Raw genomic sequence first — 14,253 nt, 5'->3', positions numbered from 1 at the left:
GGTTATGCAGTGCAAAATAATCAATTCACCCCCCACAATACCTGAAAGGGAAAGTATGCAATTATATTTAGCACCACCAGTCCACAGGAATTACAACCCTAGCATATAAAGTCCAACCCTAATTGGAATGGGACCTTGTGCCCCAATAATTCACGTTTCCAAAGAGTTTTAGGAGTTTGGAAAAAGTTAGGCGATGTATCCGGAGAAGTGAAAATGGGTCCAAAATATAGATGAAGGCGTTCACTGGTGAGTAAAACCTTTACTGGTTTTTGAAGGGCTGTAAGCAACAAGTATTGCCAAAGTCAAGAGTTGTAAAACAATTCTGAAGTCCTGCAAACTTTCAAAAGGGTGGAGGTAGGGGTACCAGTAAATATCAATTTAACTCACCACTCATACTATGATTTTTCCTGAGACTTGGTGGGTCGTTGGAGGGTCGCCTGAGGCAGGTTTTCCTGCATTAGGTTCCAGTCAGAGATGCCAAGGAAAAGTTCTGGTCGGGTCCAGAAGCTGGTGCAATCTGTTCCTGTGGATTAATGCAGCGTACACTGATGACGGCCTCCTCTAGGCTGTCGACCAGATGCGGGAAATCAGGTTTCAGCAACGGTCACCAATGCACAACGACAGCAGGCATCACAGATATCACGGTTGAAGAAAGTCTTCTATCTCGGGACCCGTCAATGCAGGGATGCCGAAATGTCGCAGAGGTGCTACTTATAGGACAAGCTTAAGACCCCTGAAGTTCCGAGTCTAAATGCAGAATGGCAATGTTTCTACCACGGTAGCCCAAACGGTCAGCCCACTGGATGGCACAGGGACACTTCTGAAGACTCCAAATTGCTGGGACTCTAGAAGACAGACTGGTTATTCTGACCGGTCCAGAGGGTTGAAGCAGGATCTTCTGCGATCAGCAGCCAGGCAGTGCTTCACCGGGACTGCAGCAAGAGTTGGTTGCCAGGCTTCTTTAGGAGGATTCCACGGATCCTCCTTCTGCACAGCTACTCGTGATACTTGGCTCCTCTTCAGATCTGGAGAAATGGTGAATGCATGACCATAAAAGGTTTTTCCTGGCCTGGCAAGTGAGGAAGTAGGCAAAAAGACAAGATGGCCAAGGAATAAACAAAAACCCTAGTGGCACAGCCATGTTAGGACACTAGCCACTGTTAGTAGCCAAACGCAAGAAGGCTAATAAAAAGTACAGTACAAATCATGAAAAAGTAACTGCTGCCACCAGTTTATCTTTAGCCACACTTGGAAGTAACCAGAAATCTCTTTGAGAGTAGTCTAGAGTGACACAAAAGTATCCCCCATTGCACTGCATTGGAAGATGCATTGTGCAATGTGCAAAGGTTACCCAAAATAGGTAACATAAAAAGAAAAGGGAAACATAGTTTCCCAGTACTGACAGCCTGAAGGTCTAGACAGTTACCCCATAAGTGAGCAAAAGCCCAGTGAAGTGAAGCTGAAGGCTTCACGTCACTGAAAAAAAGTCAGGACAGGGTGAAAAAAGCAAAACAATTGGGGTCAATCGAATATGGAGGGAAAGCTGCTAAAACAGAAAAAGTTCCTAACACTCGCCTCCACACCTCTCGCTCCACATCTGTTTTCGGCTCCCGCTTTCCTAGGAAAAGCAGCTATAGTAGGCGGATGTCACCATACTATAGGCGTGCTCGCCTGCCTCAGGCCGTATGTGAGCCTTTCAGGAGTATATTCAGCCTTTCTAGATTTATCACATTATGCTGCCCTCCCTGATAACACCGTCCTACATGTACAAATGCAGCTGGTATCAAAGACTTGGATAGAGGGGCTTTGTTCCCCGTTTGTAACATTGTTTAATTAGGATTCCTTGCCCTGTCTGGAACTCCAAATCCACTTAAATGCATGTGTTCCTTTGGGTATAAGAGAACAGTGCTTATAGAGAGGAGGGGTTCTTGCTTGCGCCTAAGTCTTGCACTATTGTTGGTTTGTTTTGTCCTGTTATTTGCTTTTTACTAATCCATTGTTCACCAATCCACGGAATTATTTATTTACATACTTTTTTTGTTCATAGAACTTTACGTACATTTATAAATACATACCATACACATACATAATATACATAGATAAAAACATATCAACATATTCCGATTTTAATATTCTTACTTTACTTTAATTAATTTACATGGTGCAACAATGGATTTGGCATAATGGCATAATGGGGCGGACATAAGATTAAAAAAACAGACGCATCAACACAAAACACTGGGTCAAAGCCAGAGGGGGAATATCAAGTTGCATGCAAGGCAACCAGTTTAATCAAACAGCCAAGTTTTTAGCTTTTTCTTAAATGGCTCAGGTTTCAATTCGAGCCTGAGATCCAGCGGAAGGCTGTTCCAGGCAGCAGGAGCTGCCGCAGCAAAGGCTCCTTTTTCTGCCTTTCTTGATCTGCTATGGGGGATAACTTACATTTTGGACTTGTTGGATCTAAGAGTTCTCATAAGGTAGCAGGGTAGAGTCCCCAATAGACACTTGAAGGTGATCATGAGGAGGCGATATTGAATTCTCGCCTCTACGGGGCGCCAGTACAGGGCTCTTCTTGCTGTAGAGACGTAATCCTGTCTTGCTAGGCCCATTACTAACCTAACAGCCCCGTTTTGAATCACCTGAAGGTGTTAAACCTCAGCAATACAAATGCCGGTCAGGAGACTACAACAGTAGTCCATTTTGGAGACTAAAATAGCTCTGGCCAACGTTTCTGCATTGGTTTGTGAGATGAGAGGCCGCATGTGGGAGAAAAGTCTTAGATGGTAGGCTGCCCCAGAGACCACACCCCCCACATGGGCCTTCATTGAAAGGTGCTGGTCTAGGATAACCCTGAGGGATTTCACTTTCTTTAGGGTATTGATCCTCGCATAGCAAAGTTGGAAGCTCCCATATGCTGAATCCAACTTGGAGTGTGCTAGGGGACCCCACGATCATGAGCTCGGTCTTGGACCCATTCAGGGCCAGACCATCCAATTGTCTCTGCTTATATAAGCTTCATTTATCCTGGCTTCATCTAGTGCAAGGCAGCCAGTCAACAGGATGATGAACTGGGTATCATCCGCAAAATTTGTAAACCAGATCCCCCTCCTGGTGTAACATGGCAAAAAACGGGACAGTAAAAATGTTATAAAAACAAGGAGGGAGACTAGCTCCCTGTGGGAATCCATATTCAATCAGCATTGCAGCCGCTTCTGCAGATTCAGAACAAACACAACTTAACCTATTGTGGAGAAATTAGGCCACCCAACGGGAGGCTGCCTGGGAGAAAAAAGCCACTTCTTCAACCCTGGAGACCAACATAGTGTGGTTTACCAGGTCCAAAGCAGCGGAAAGATCCAAAAGCATGAGCATGGAGGCCAGGCCTGGATTTAAGTTCCAGTAATGCCGTCTCGGTACTATGTCCAGCTCTAAAGCCTGATTGTCGGCAATTAAGAATAGGGGAGCTGTTAAGAGGAAGGGCTACCTGTTTGTAAGCGACCCTGTCTAGAATCTTCAACAAGAAGGCTGAGTTAGTAATGGGCCTGTAATTCAATGGGGTTTCTTTCGATAGTTTCTTTTTTTTTTAGTAAAGGCATCACCTAAGACTGTTTCAAATCATCAAGCACAATGCCCTCAGTAAAAGATGCATTTACAAACTGGAGCATGTCATCCAGGAGAGTCGGAGAGGCAAGTTTTGATAATAACGGCATAATGTGGGTCCTTTGCAGCTGGTCATCTTGAGGTGAACCACAACATCAGTCAGCTCCTCCAGGGAAATCGGGGAGAAGGAACATTCCGGGACTGAAGGGCATCTTTAGAATTCCTTGCAACCAATTATGGTGACTTCAGTAGAAGCAGCAGCTTTTCTCTTAAGGATGTTACCCTATAACTTCGCCCCCATGGCATCTTGGATCGCCTGGCACCAGGCTGTGTCTTTCACCACTGCCCCCATGTCCGATGAAGTGGGCTTTTGCCCCTTTAGGATTTTAAAGAGTTCTTTGGTTTCGGATTGAGCGGAAACTATCCTATCATTAAGGGAGTTCTTTTTAGCCTCCAAACAAGCAATTTTATATGTTCTGAAAGCCTCTTTATAAGCAGTAAGAAGGCGGAGGGTGAGATTCCCTTTCCAGTTATAGTACTGCTTAAGCATAAGAGATTTTAGCTTGCGAAGGGCAGGCGAAAACCAAGGCCTGTTTTTAGGCAGGGATCTATTCTTCCTAATTTTTTCTGGGGCAAGGGTGTTCGTGATGCCTTCAAGGGTGTCCGTAAGGGCATTGGACATGCTCGAGAGAGCATAGGAGAGGAAGGTTGTTAACAGTGTTCAGCAGTGGATACATTTTTTCTAGTGTGAGGAGTCTGGGGTTTCTGTCCTTGGTAGCCGGCAAATTTTGACTTATTCTTAATCGGGAACGCTGATTGGATGACAACATTGACAAAGTGATGATCCGACCACAGGCAGGGGGTGACTGAAAGATCCTTAATGAGCACATTGGTTGGTGAAGCCCAATCTAGAGTATGTCCTAAGCAATGTGTAGGGTGACGATTAAATTGGACCAATCCCAAATTAGTAAGAGCTTTCTCTAGGTCTGAGTCCTTGGGGTCGTCCTGATGGCACAGCCAGAAATGAAAATCGCCCATGACAAAGCTGGAGCAGGGTTTTAGGCAAGCCACTAAATGATTGGATAAAGCAGAGATGAAATCCTCAGAAAGGGAGGGGGGCGCCCATAGATAACTAATAAGTTAAGCGTGGCCTCAGCATTTATTCCAATTTTAACCTTCCATAATGGTCCCAGTTTTTCCCCAAATTGTGAGATGGGATTTAAATATTAAAGCCAACCCCACTCTACCCTTTGCCCTATCTGCCCTCAACATGGAGTATCCCTCGGGAACATCCAAGTTAAGTGAGGTACCTGCAGCACTATGTGCCCAAGTTTCAGTGAAGGCACAGATGTCTGTATCAAGGTTTTCAATATAAGCTGCTATCTTGGCAGCGTGTTTTATCATGGACCAGGTATTGAGCAACATAGATGAGATGTTGTGGATGGGGGAAACTATATGAGCGTCTTTAGAGGTCTTAATAACCTCCTCTTGGACATTTTAGGGACAGGTATCAGCCTACAACAGGGAGGCAGTACCAATAGAATCAGTATCCTGCAAAAGAGACCCACCTCCGAGGCCAGATATGGGGAAAGGCGGAGAAGGATATGTTCTAAAACTTTCGGGATTAGTAAATTCGGCACCTGTAGTAAATGCTTGTGCCAAACCAAATCTTGCACTGCTAATTAAAGAGCTATTGTTGGCAGAACATACATCTCTTATAGGAATAAATGGACAGATAGCAAAAGGAGCAGAGGAAGTCACGGCAGACTTACTGAGGTCCGCCGGTCGTTGTTGAATAAATGCTTGTTCGCGAGCAAAGGACTTATTTCTTGCCTCTTCAATTGCAGCCAAGACTTTGTGTACGCTCATTGTGGTGCAGCAGCAAGTAGCAGTTGGACCGAAGGCAGAAGGGGGAAAGAAGCCTAGTCCTAGTGTCCGACACAGACTGACACAGACTGGCTAAGCCCGATCTCGCCGGGTTTCAGAAAAAAACACTTCCGGACTATAGATCCTTCTGGGGATTGTAGTTCCCGGCTAGTAGTGCGTGCAGAGCGCAAAATGCCTCTGATTCAAATTGTACTGTTGGATCAGCAGAGAAGAGGTATCACGTTAGCCAGAAGACGTGGCAACTTAAAATAAGTTAAACTAATTAAAACAAAGCGGGAAGCCAATGTAAATACACAATATGTATAAAAGTTAAAACCAGTATAAAAACGGGCTACAATCATCTATTCCAATAAAAATTCCAATTTCATGATCCTTCGTGTTTAGGGACAAATCTAATCGATCAAACTGATATTCAGATACAAACAATAAACATGCAGTAAACAGTCAAGATCTTTAACCCTTAAGTGCCAAGGACGCGCTATCTCGTCCTTCGCATTACGTTTCTTTTGCCAAGGACGAGATAGCTCGTCCTTTTTGGCATTTCATTTTGTGCGGGCCCATCTGCCCCTAGGGAAGGGCCCCATAAAAAAATAATTATAAAGGTTAGATTTGAGGGGAGTGGGGGGGCACTAGACCACCAGGATATATTGTGCAGTGAAAGGGGGTGGCCCCCGCCCCCCCACCCAGAGTGTATGGGGGGCACCTCATGTAGCCCTCCCTGGGGGCAGATTTCTGCCCCTAGGAAGGGGCATCTGCCCCCAGGGAGGGCTACATGAGATGCCCCCCATCCATTTGGGGCGGGGGGCACCAGAAAACCTGGGACAGGCCCAGCAATAGATGGGGCAGTAGGTTTTGGGCACCCTGTGGGCAGATGGACACACTAATGTGCCCATCTGCCCCTATGTAAGGGGGAAAACAAACAAAATAAAATATCAACAAATAGCTGTGCATTTAGAGGAGGGGTTGGGAGGCACCCTAAACCACCAATCATGTATGTCATGAAAGGAGGTGTCCTTCTCCTCCCCCACCCAAAATGGAGGGGGCATCTCATGCAGCCCTCCCTGGGGGCAGATTTCTGCCCATATGTGACGCTACTGAGGGCTACTTGAGATGCCCCCCATCCATTTGGGGTGGGGGGTAGAGGGCCACAAGAAAACTTGTGACAGGCCCCCAAATGATGGGGCAGTATGTTTTGGGCACCCTGGGGCAGATGGGCACAGTAATGTGCCCATCTGCCCCTAGGTAAGTGGCACAACAGAAAAATAAAAAACAAATAGTTGTGCATATAGGGGACCTGGGGGGCACCCTAAACCACCAGTCACATATGTCATGAAAAGGGGGGTGTCCCTCTCCCCCCTTGCCCAAAATGTAGGGGGGGCATCTCATACAGCCCTCCCTGGGGGCAGATTTCTGCCCCTATGCGACACTACGGAGGGCTACTTGAGATGCACCTTCATACATTTGGGGTGGGGGTAGAGGGGGAGTAGAAAACTTGGCACAGGCCCCCCCCCCAATGCATGGGGCATTGTTTTGCGACCAGCCTGGGGGCAGATGGGCACACTAATGGGCCCATCTGCCCTTTGGCGAAGGGGTAAACACGACAAAAAGAAGAAAACTCTTGTTTTTTTCTGTTGGTGTTTTAAGGGTTTGGGGTGCGCACTAGACACCAGGGATTATGATGAATGGAAGGCGGCTGACTGCTTTACAAGGAAAGCAAGTGCATTGCTGGGTGTGGATTGCTGGATCTGCGCCTAGCAATGGCACAGCACATTTGTGTGGTGCTTACTTCATGTTCGCAGTATTTGGAGAGGTGAAGTGAGCACCATAGTAAGTGGGCATTGGGAAGGAATGAATGTTGTTACTACCCCCCACGCCCCCCGCTGACCACCCCCGTGCTCAGTAGCAGAAGTCGATGACGGGTACATGGCAGAGTGGGTTGGTTTTTCCTGGGCTGACACCGATATGTTTTTTTTTTCTTCCGTTTACAGGTCTTGTACAGTTCAAGCTTCTCCTTTGTTATGCAAGTATGGAATTTGCGGTTTTTCAACATTGTATATTATGTTGGGGTGGGGTCGATTGTTAGTGGGGTGGGTGAGAACTGGGGCTGGAGTGTTGGTGGTGTGAGCGGGAGTAGGTGGTTGGGGAATTTATTGTGGTGGCCTGGGACCCACTTGCAGGGGCAGGCCACGAATTGCCCCCCAGACCAGCTGCACAGTGCTGTTCCCTGGGAGGGCAGTTTGCCACCATGCCATCTGCACAATGTTTATTTTGTGGTGGGGGTTTCCATACGCCCATTGGTCTTATTCCCATTTCCTATAAGTGTGCAGTTAGACCTTCCGTGGTGGTAGATAACTGGGATGTGCCATGTATCTGGTTGAAGGAATTGAAAAGTTTGCAGATAGCAGCCTGAAAGTTTGTTATTGGTGGGCTGAGTACAGATAGTAATTCTTTTTTGTTTTCTTTGCAGTTGTGGCTAATCGAAAGCTTTCGCTGACTTATGTAAGTAGTACAAAATGTGCTTTTGTTATTATGCATTTGCTGAGGAGCACGTTGAGTGGCAAGACCCTTCCAGGAGCGCATTAAATTTTTAAATCGTGCAGGCCCCGAGGCCTTTCTTGATCCCCAGCAGCCCGCTGCCACCCCGCACCCTCATCCTGCTTTCCCTTCCCTCCCGCCTCCCGACCCACCCAGGCCCGTTCTCATTGCTCCTTAGGACCTGGTTGCTGCGAACCCAGCAAGGTGCCTAATTCACCGGCTCCATTTGCTGAGGAGCACAGTGATTGGCAAGACCCTTCCCGGAGCACCTTAAATTTTTAAATCGTGCAGGCCCGAGGCCTTTCTTGATCCCCCAGCAGCCCGCTCTCTCCCCGCACCCTCTTCCTGCTTTCACTTCCCTCCTGCCTCCCGACCCACCCAGGCCCATTCTTATTGGTCCTTAGGACCTGGTTGCTGCGAACCCAGCAACGTGCCTAATTCACCGGCTCCATTTGCTGAGGAGCACGGTGAGTGGCAAGACCCTTCCAGGAGCACCTTAAATTTTTAAATCGTGCAGGCCCGAGGCCTTTCTTGATCCCCCAGCAGCCCGCTCCCACCCCGCACCCTCTTCCTGCTTTCACTTCCCTCCTGCCTCCCGACCCGCCCAGGCCCATTCTTATTGGTCCTTAGGACCTGGTTGCTGCGAACCCAGCAACGTGCCTAATTCACCGGCTCCATTTGCTGAGGAGCACGGTGAGTGGCAAGACCCTTCCAGGAGCGCCTTAAATTTTTAAATCGTGCAGGCCCCGAGGCCTTTCTTGATCCCCCAGCAGCCCGCTCCCACCCCGCATCCTTTTCCTGCTTTCCCTTCCCTCCCGCCTCCCGACCCGCCAGGCACGTTCTCATTGGTCCTCTCACCCTTCATCGCTGGTCCTCCCAGGGCAGCTCTCTGCCTGTGCATCCCTTGGCTAAGGGCCCCAATGCCAAGGGCGGCTCCAACAGAGGCAGCTCCAGGAAGTGTCAGCAGGTGTCCGCAGGGAAAGCCAGTGGCCAGTCGTCAACCTGCAACTACAAGAACCAGTAAGGTAGGAGTGGCTCAAGGCCGGGAGAGGAGCAGCTGCTCTGCACTGGCATCCCAACCACTTAGGGAGACCACGTTGCGCAGGGCCACTGCACCACACTGCATCTCTCACCCTCTTCCTCAAAATGAGTCGAAATACAAACTTAGTCTCCAGACTGCATTGTTTGATATTTAAATTGCACTGCTGGGCCTCTCTCCCACTGTGCAGGGGTCTCTAATTTAGCTGGGGTTCTGTCCCCAACTGCATTGTATGATATTTGGATTGCACTGCTAGGACTCTCTCCCACTATACAGGTATCTCAAATTTAGCAGGGCCACTGTGCCCAAATTGCATTGTATGATATTTAGATTGCACTGCTAGGCCTCTCACTATACAGGTCTCAAATTTAGCAGGGCCTCTGTGCCCAAATTGCATTGTATGATATTTAGATTGCACTGCTAGGCCTCTCACTATACAGGTCTCAAATTTAGCAGGGCCTTTGTGCCCAAATTTTCTTTTTATGTCATTTAGATTGCAGTGACAGGCCTCTCTCCCACTATACAGGTGTCTCTAATTTAGCTGGGGTTCTGTCCCCAATTGCATTGTACGATTTTGAGATTGCATTGATAGGCCTCTCTCACACTATACAAGTCTCTCAAAATTAGCAGGGCCTCTGTGCCCAAATTTCTTTCTGTGTCATTTAGATTGCATTTATAGGCCTTTATCCCACTATACAGGTGTCTCAGATTTAGCTGACCAACTCACTCTCAAGTGAAACAGAACCCACCATTGAATTACTGTGGAGTATCACTCTGATCAGGGGCTCACGTCACAAGGCGCAGGTTCGACCTGCGCCCCTGCAAGCCACTCTTCAACTAGCAGATACCCTCCCCAAACCCACATAGCTAGCTCACCGCAGTGAAACGTGCTCAGGGACACAGACACTAAAGAGAGCCACCGATAACACCCAACTAAACAACCCTTAACCACCTCCCCATCCCTCCTAAGGACAGGGACTGCATTAGTCGCCAACATCAGACGGAATACCACCGACAGACAGAGCCCAAACTAGTAGCGGAGAGCTTTCCCACCCACTACTACACCACGAGACAACAAGACCAGGAGCAACTGGACTTCACCAAACAAAATGCTAAACAACTCTCAAGCCTATAATGCCGCGCAGACGACCCATTCCAAAGAAAAGACGAAGTGAAGAAAGAACAAACCCTCCAGAACAGCAACTAAGGACGACAACAAGAGATTGCACCCCCACAGAAAGGAACACAAATCGAACCAACACTGAGAGAAGGGACAAATCCCTCTACCTAACTCCATACCTCGCTGACAACTGGCAACCACACCAAACCAACCCAACGTTAGAAGCAGCAACATCAAACACCCTAACACAAGCAAGTAGAAGAAGTATGAACAACACAAAAAACAACAAGCACACGACCTATGCAATAACTCCCTACATCACCAAAGCAAAAAGAACTTCCAATCAACAACCACAACGTCTGGAAGATGAAAACAAAAATAACCCAAGACAGAACCTAGAAGAACTCTTTGAAGACGCCGACACCCCGAAACCCACAGCTTAACAAGAGATTGACCAGGAAGGAAACCTCAACACCGATCAGAAGACTACCTCAACAAGAAAGTCCAAACCAAACACCTCCAAACTTCACTGCAATCTAATTAACGCAAGATCCATGTCAAAACACTCAACAGAGATCTTCGACCTACTCGACGACAACGGCATTGACATTCTCTTCATCACAGAAACATGGCTGGACGACAACTACAAAATCACACTGCAAAGCTGCCTTCCAACCAACTTCAAATGCCTACAAATAAACAGGAAAAACAAAAAAGGAGGAGGCATCGCAATAGCATTCAACAAACACCTGAAAATAAAAAAACTGACGTACCACTCAACATCCTCAACTGCGAAACCATTGTAATATACCTAACGGCGAACCCAAAAACAACATCACATTCATCCTAGTGTACAGACGTCCGACATATGATGCAACATTCGTCGACAACTTCATAGAAGCCATCACTAACTTAGCCATCAACCACGAACACCTAATCATCCTGGGGGACTTCAACATCTGGTTTGAAGACAATCACGCCAACTCCCAAAACTCACTGATTGAACAACTCACCACCATGAAACTACGACAACTAGTCAAAGGGGCAACACAATACAATCGGCAGGACACACCCTTGACGCAAATTTCGCCAACGAAAAACTCATCACCACGGCACCACCAATACAAATACTATGGAGCGACCATCTCATCATCCCATTCATGATCACTCTACCTACTCAATTCTACATCCAACCCCGAAACTCACAACCACCACAAAGAGAAACTGGAAACACGTCAAAGAAAGCAACCTATTCGAACAACTAGAATTAACCAAACCCTCAACTACAGAACTAGAGCTAGCTGACCTAGACGGGAAAGCGGCGATGCTACGCAAATGGATTGCAGATACAATAGACAAGATCGCCCCAGAAAAACCATTCACCCCATCAAAGAAAAGATCAATGGCAAAATGGTTCACCCCACTATTAAGCGCCATGAAAAAGGAAAACAAAAAGATCGAACTGGAATGGAGGAAAGAATACAACCCAAAAAAAAAAAAAAAAAAAAAAACACTGTTCCAGAAACAAACCCGCGCATACAAGAAGGAAATTCAAAAGGCAAAGAGAATAGATTACGATGACAGAATCACCAATGCCGCCAACACACAAAAAGAAATGTTTAGCATCATTAAAGAAATGAGAAACCCATCAGGCTGCGATAACACCCCAACCCCCTCAGAAAAACTATGCAACGACCTGGCAGACCACTTCAAAAAAAAATCAAATCAATGACACCCGACAAACCATACAAAGGAGACCAACCAACCACAACATACAACCTAACGAACCTAACACGGAACCACAGCACAAACTCTAAAGCTTTCCTGAAATATCAGCAGAGGCATTCGCTATGCTGGTAAAACGAAGCAAGAAAGCTGGATCACCCATGGACCCATGTCCCCCAGACATCTACAAATCAATCCTCGCACAAGGAACGCCAGCAGAACACTACAGAAACCTTCTAAATCTATCACTAGCAACAGGGACTGTACCGAGGATCTTCAAATCAGCATATATCAAGCCACTCTTGAAAGACACAAGTGGCGACGTAGACGACCTCTCCAACTACAGGCTGATCTCTAACATCCCCTACCCGGCAAAACTTCTAGAAACCTACGTATATAAACTAACCCAAGAACACGTAGAAAAACACCACCTGCTAGACCAAGCTCAAGTCGGTTTCAGACCAGCAAGAGGAACGGAAATAGCACTACTATCCATCTGGGACGACCTCAAAACTAACGCAGACTCAAACACTACCTCAGCCCTTATTCTGCTCGACCTCTCCACAGCCTTTGACACAGTGAGCCACGACACCCTAACCAAAAGACTCGAAGACATAGGCATAACAGACACAGCCCTACTCTGGACCAAATCAATCCTAGCAGAAAGAACAGAAACCATATGGATTAAACCATTCAAATCCACTCCACGAGTTAACGACTGTGGAGTGCCACAAGGATCCTCAATATCTCCACTATATTTCAACATCTACCAGACTCTGGTCATCAGAATCTTCAAAAAATACAACATTACATGCTACAACTACGCAGATGATACTCAAATCATCATCTACAAAATCAAAGACACTGATGCCGATCATTCAACCCTAATCGACTGCCTGAAAGAAGGCTTCATTTGGATGAATGCCAACAACCTGAAAATCAACCCAGGAAAGACAGAAATCAAGATCGTATCCAAAGACCAAGAGAACAAAACCACCATCCCGTGCCCTACGGATATGGGAAACGCACCAACACCATCGAAGGTAGTAAAAAAATCTGGGAGTCCTAATGGACAACACCCTAACCTTAGAACCACAAATAAATGCAACAGTGAAGAAATGTTTTTTCCTCCTCCACACAGAAAGAAGAATTCTACCTTTCCTCTCCTTAACGCACAAAACACTCACTATCGTCGCCCTAATCATGTCAATCGACTATGCAAACAGCCTACACCTCGGAATACCAGAACACCTCCTGAAGAAACTGCAACGGATCCAAAATGCAGCAGCAAGACTACTCCTCAAACTATCCAGAAGAGACCACATCACCCCAGTCCTAAAAACACTACACTGGCTCCCAGTTATACATTGCATCACCTTCAAAACAATGTGCATAACGCACAGGGCAATTAGTGGACAAGGAGCAGAATTCCTACAAAAGAAAATAACCATCTACAAACCGACAAGACCGCTCTGATCAAGCAACAAAGTCCACCTGGAAATCAAACCATACTATAAGAAAAAACTTGGAGGCACCTCCTTCTACCACTTAGCCGCAAAAACTTGGAACAACATCCCAAAAGAAATAAGAAACACAGATCATCACCTAAAATTCAGGAAATCACTAAAAACCTGGCTCTTCAACACCACTGACCCAAACTGAAAACCGAAACAGAGAAAGGATGACTAAACTGGAAAGGACATGGACAGCCCCAGAAATAACGGGGAAGCTCCCACAGCACCTGGACGGGTGACACCGGATAGACTGGACCTCAGGCGACACGCACAGAGACCTAGTCAACTACCCCATCCGCCCCTTAGTTACCACCAGGTACCACAGTGTTGTGGAATTGCCGAGATATTGGCAATTAGCACACAACCTGACTTGTTGACATTGGCAGGTGCACTGGCCACATGAGTATGAAGGGAGGACAGGTGGGGCTATGAGAGAGTCTGATAGAGGCGGGGACAAGATGAGTAAGGAACCTTGAATGTCAGAGGGACCCAGATCAGGACAGGCGCATCAGGGGAGACTACACAAGCCCAGCACCTCAATTCAGGATAGAGATGCCAACTAACCAACTCCACTAACAATTTCCCCTCTGCATGCTCCTCTCACATTCCAAACCAACACAACCAAAACCTACAGCACAACAAACCGCACAAACTTCACTACACTGCAACAACAAAACAAAAAAGACAGACTCACACAACGACTACCGGCCGCAAACACCCCAAGCCCAGCCAACGGACCCACCGGGCTGAGGCCGCCAACAGCACATCACTGCTCTCTTGCACTTTTCCTGCTTCCTCCCACTAACCCAACCTCCCCTCCTCTTTCAGAGCCG

At 47.0% G+C, this 14,253-nt stretch overlaps 1 protein-coding gene across 2 annotated transcripts in view; it reads right to left on the bottom strand.

The window, feature by feature from the left end:
- The window catches only part of UEVLD (UEV and lactate/malate dehyrogenase domains), a 573,150-nt gene that overhangs the window by 336,300 nt on the left and 222,597 nt on the right, over positions 1-14,253 (bottom strand). The window lies entirely within an intron of this gene.

This window comes from Ambystoma mexicanum, chromosome 11 (assembly GCF_040938575.1).
Source record: "Ambystoma mexicanum isolate Mex_15411 chromosome 11, UKY_AmexF1_1, whole genome shotgun sequence".
Taxonomy (NCBI): Eukaryota; Metazoa; Chordata; class Amphibia; order Caudata; family Ambystomatidae; genus Ambystoma; species Ambystoma mexicanum.
Note: the sequence above shows the minus strand (reverse complement) of the source record. Positions and strands in the feature narration are given on the sequence as shown.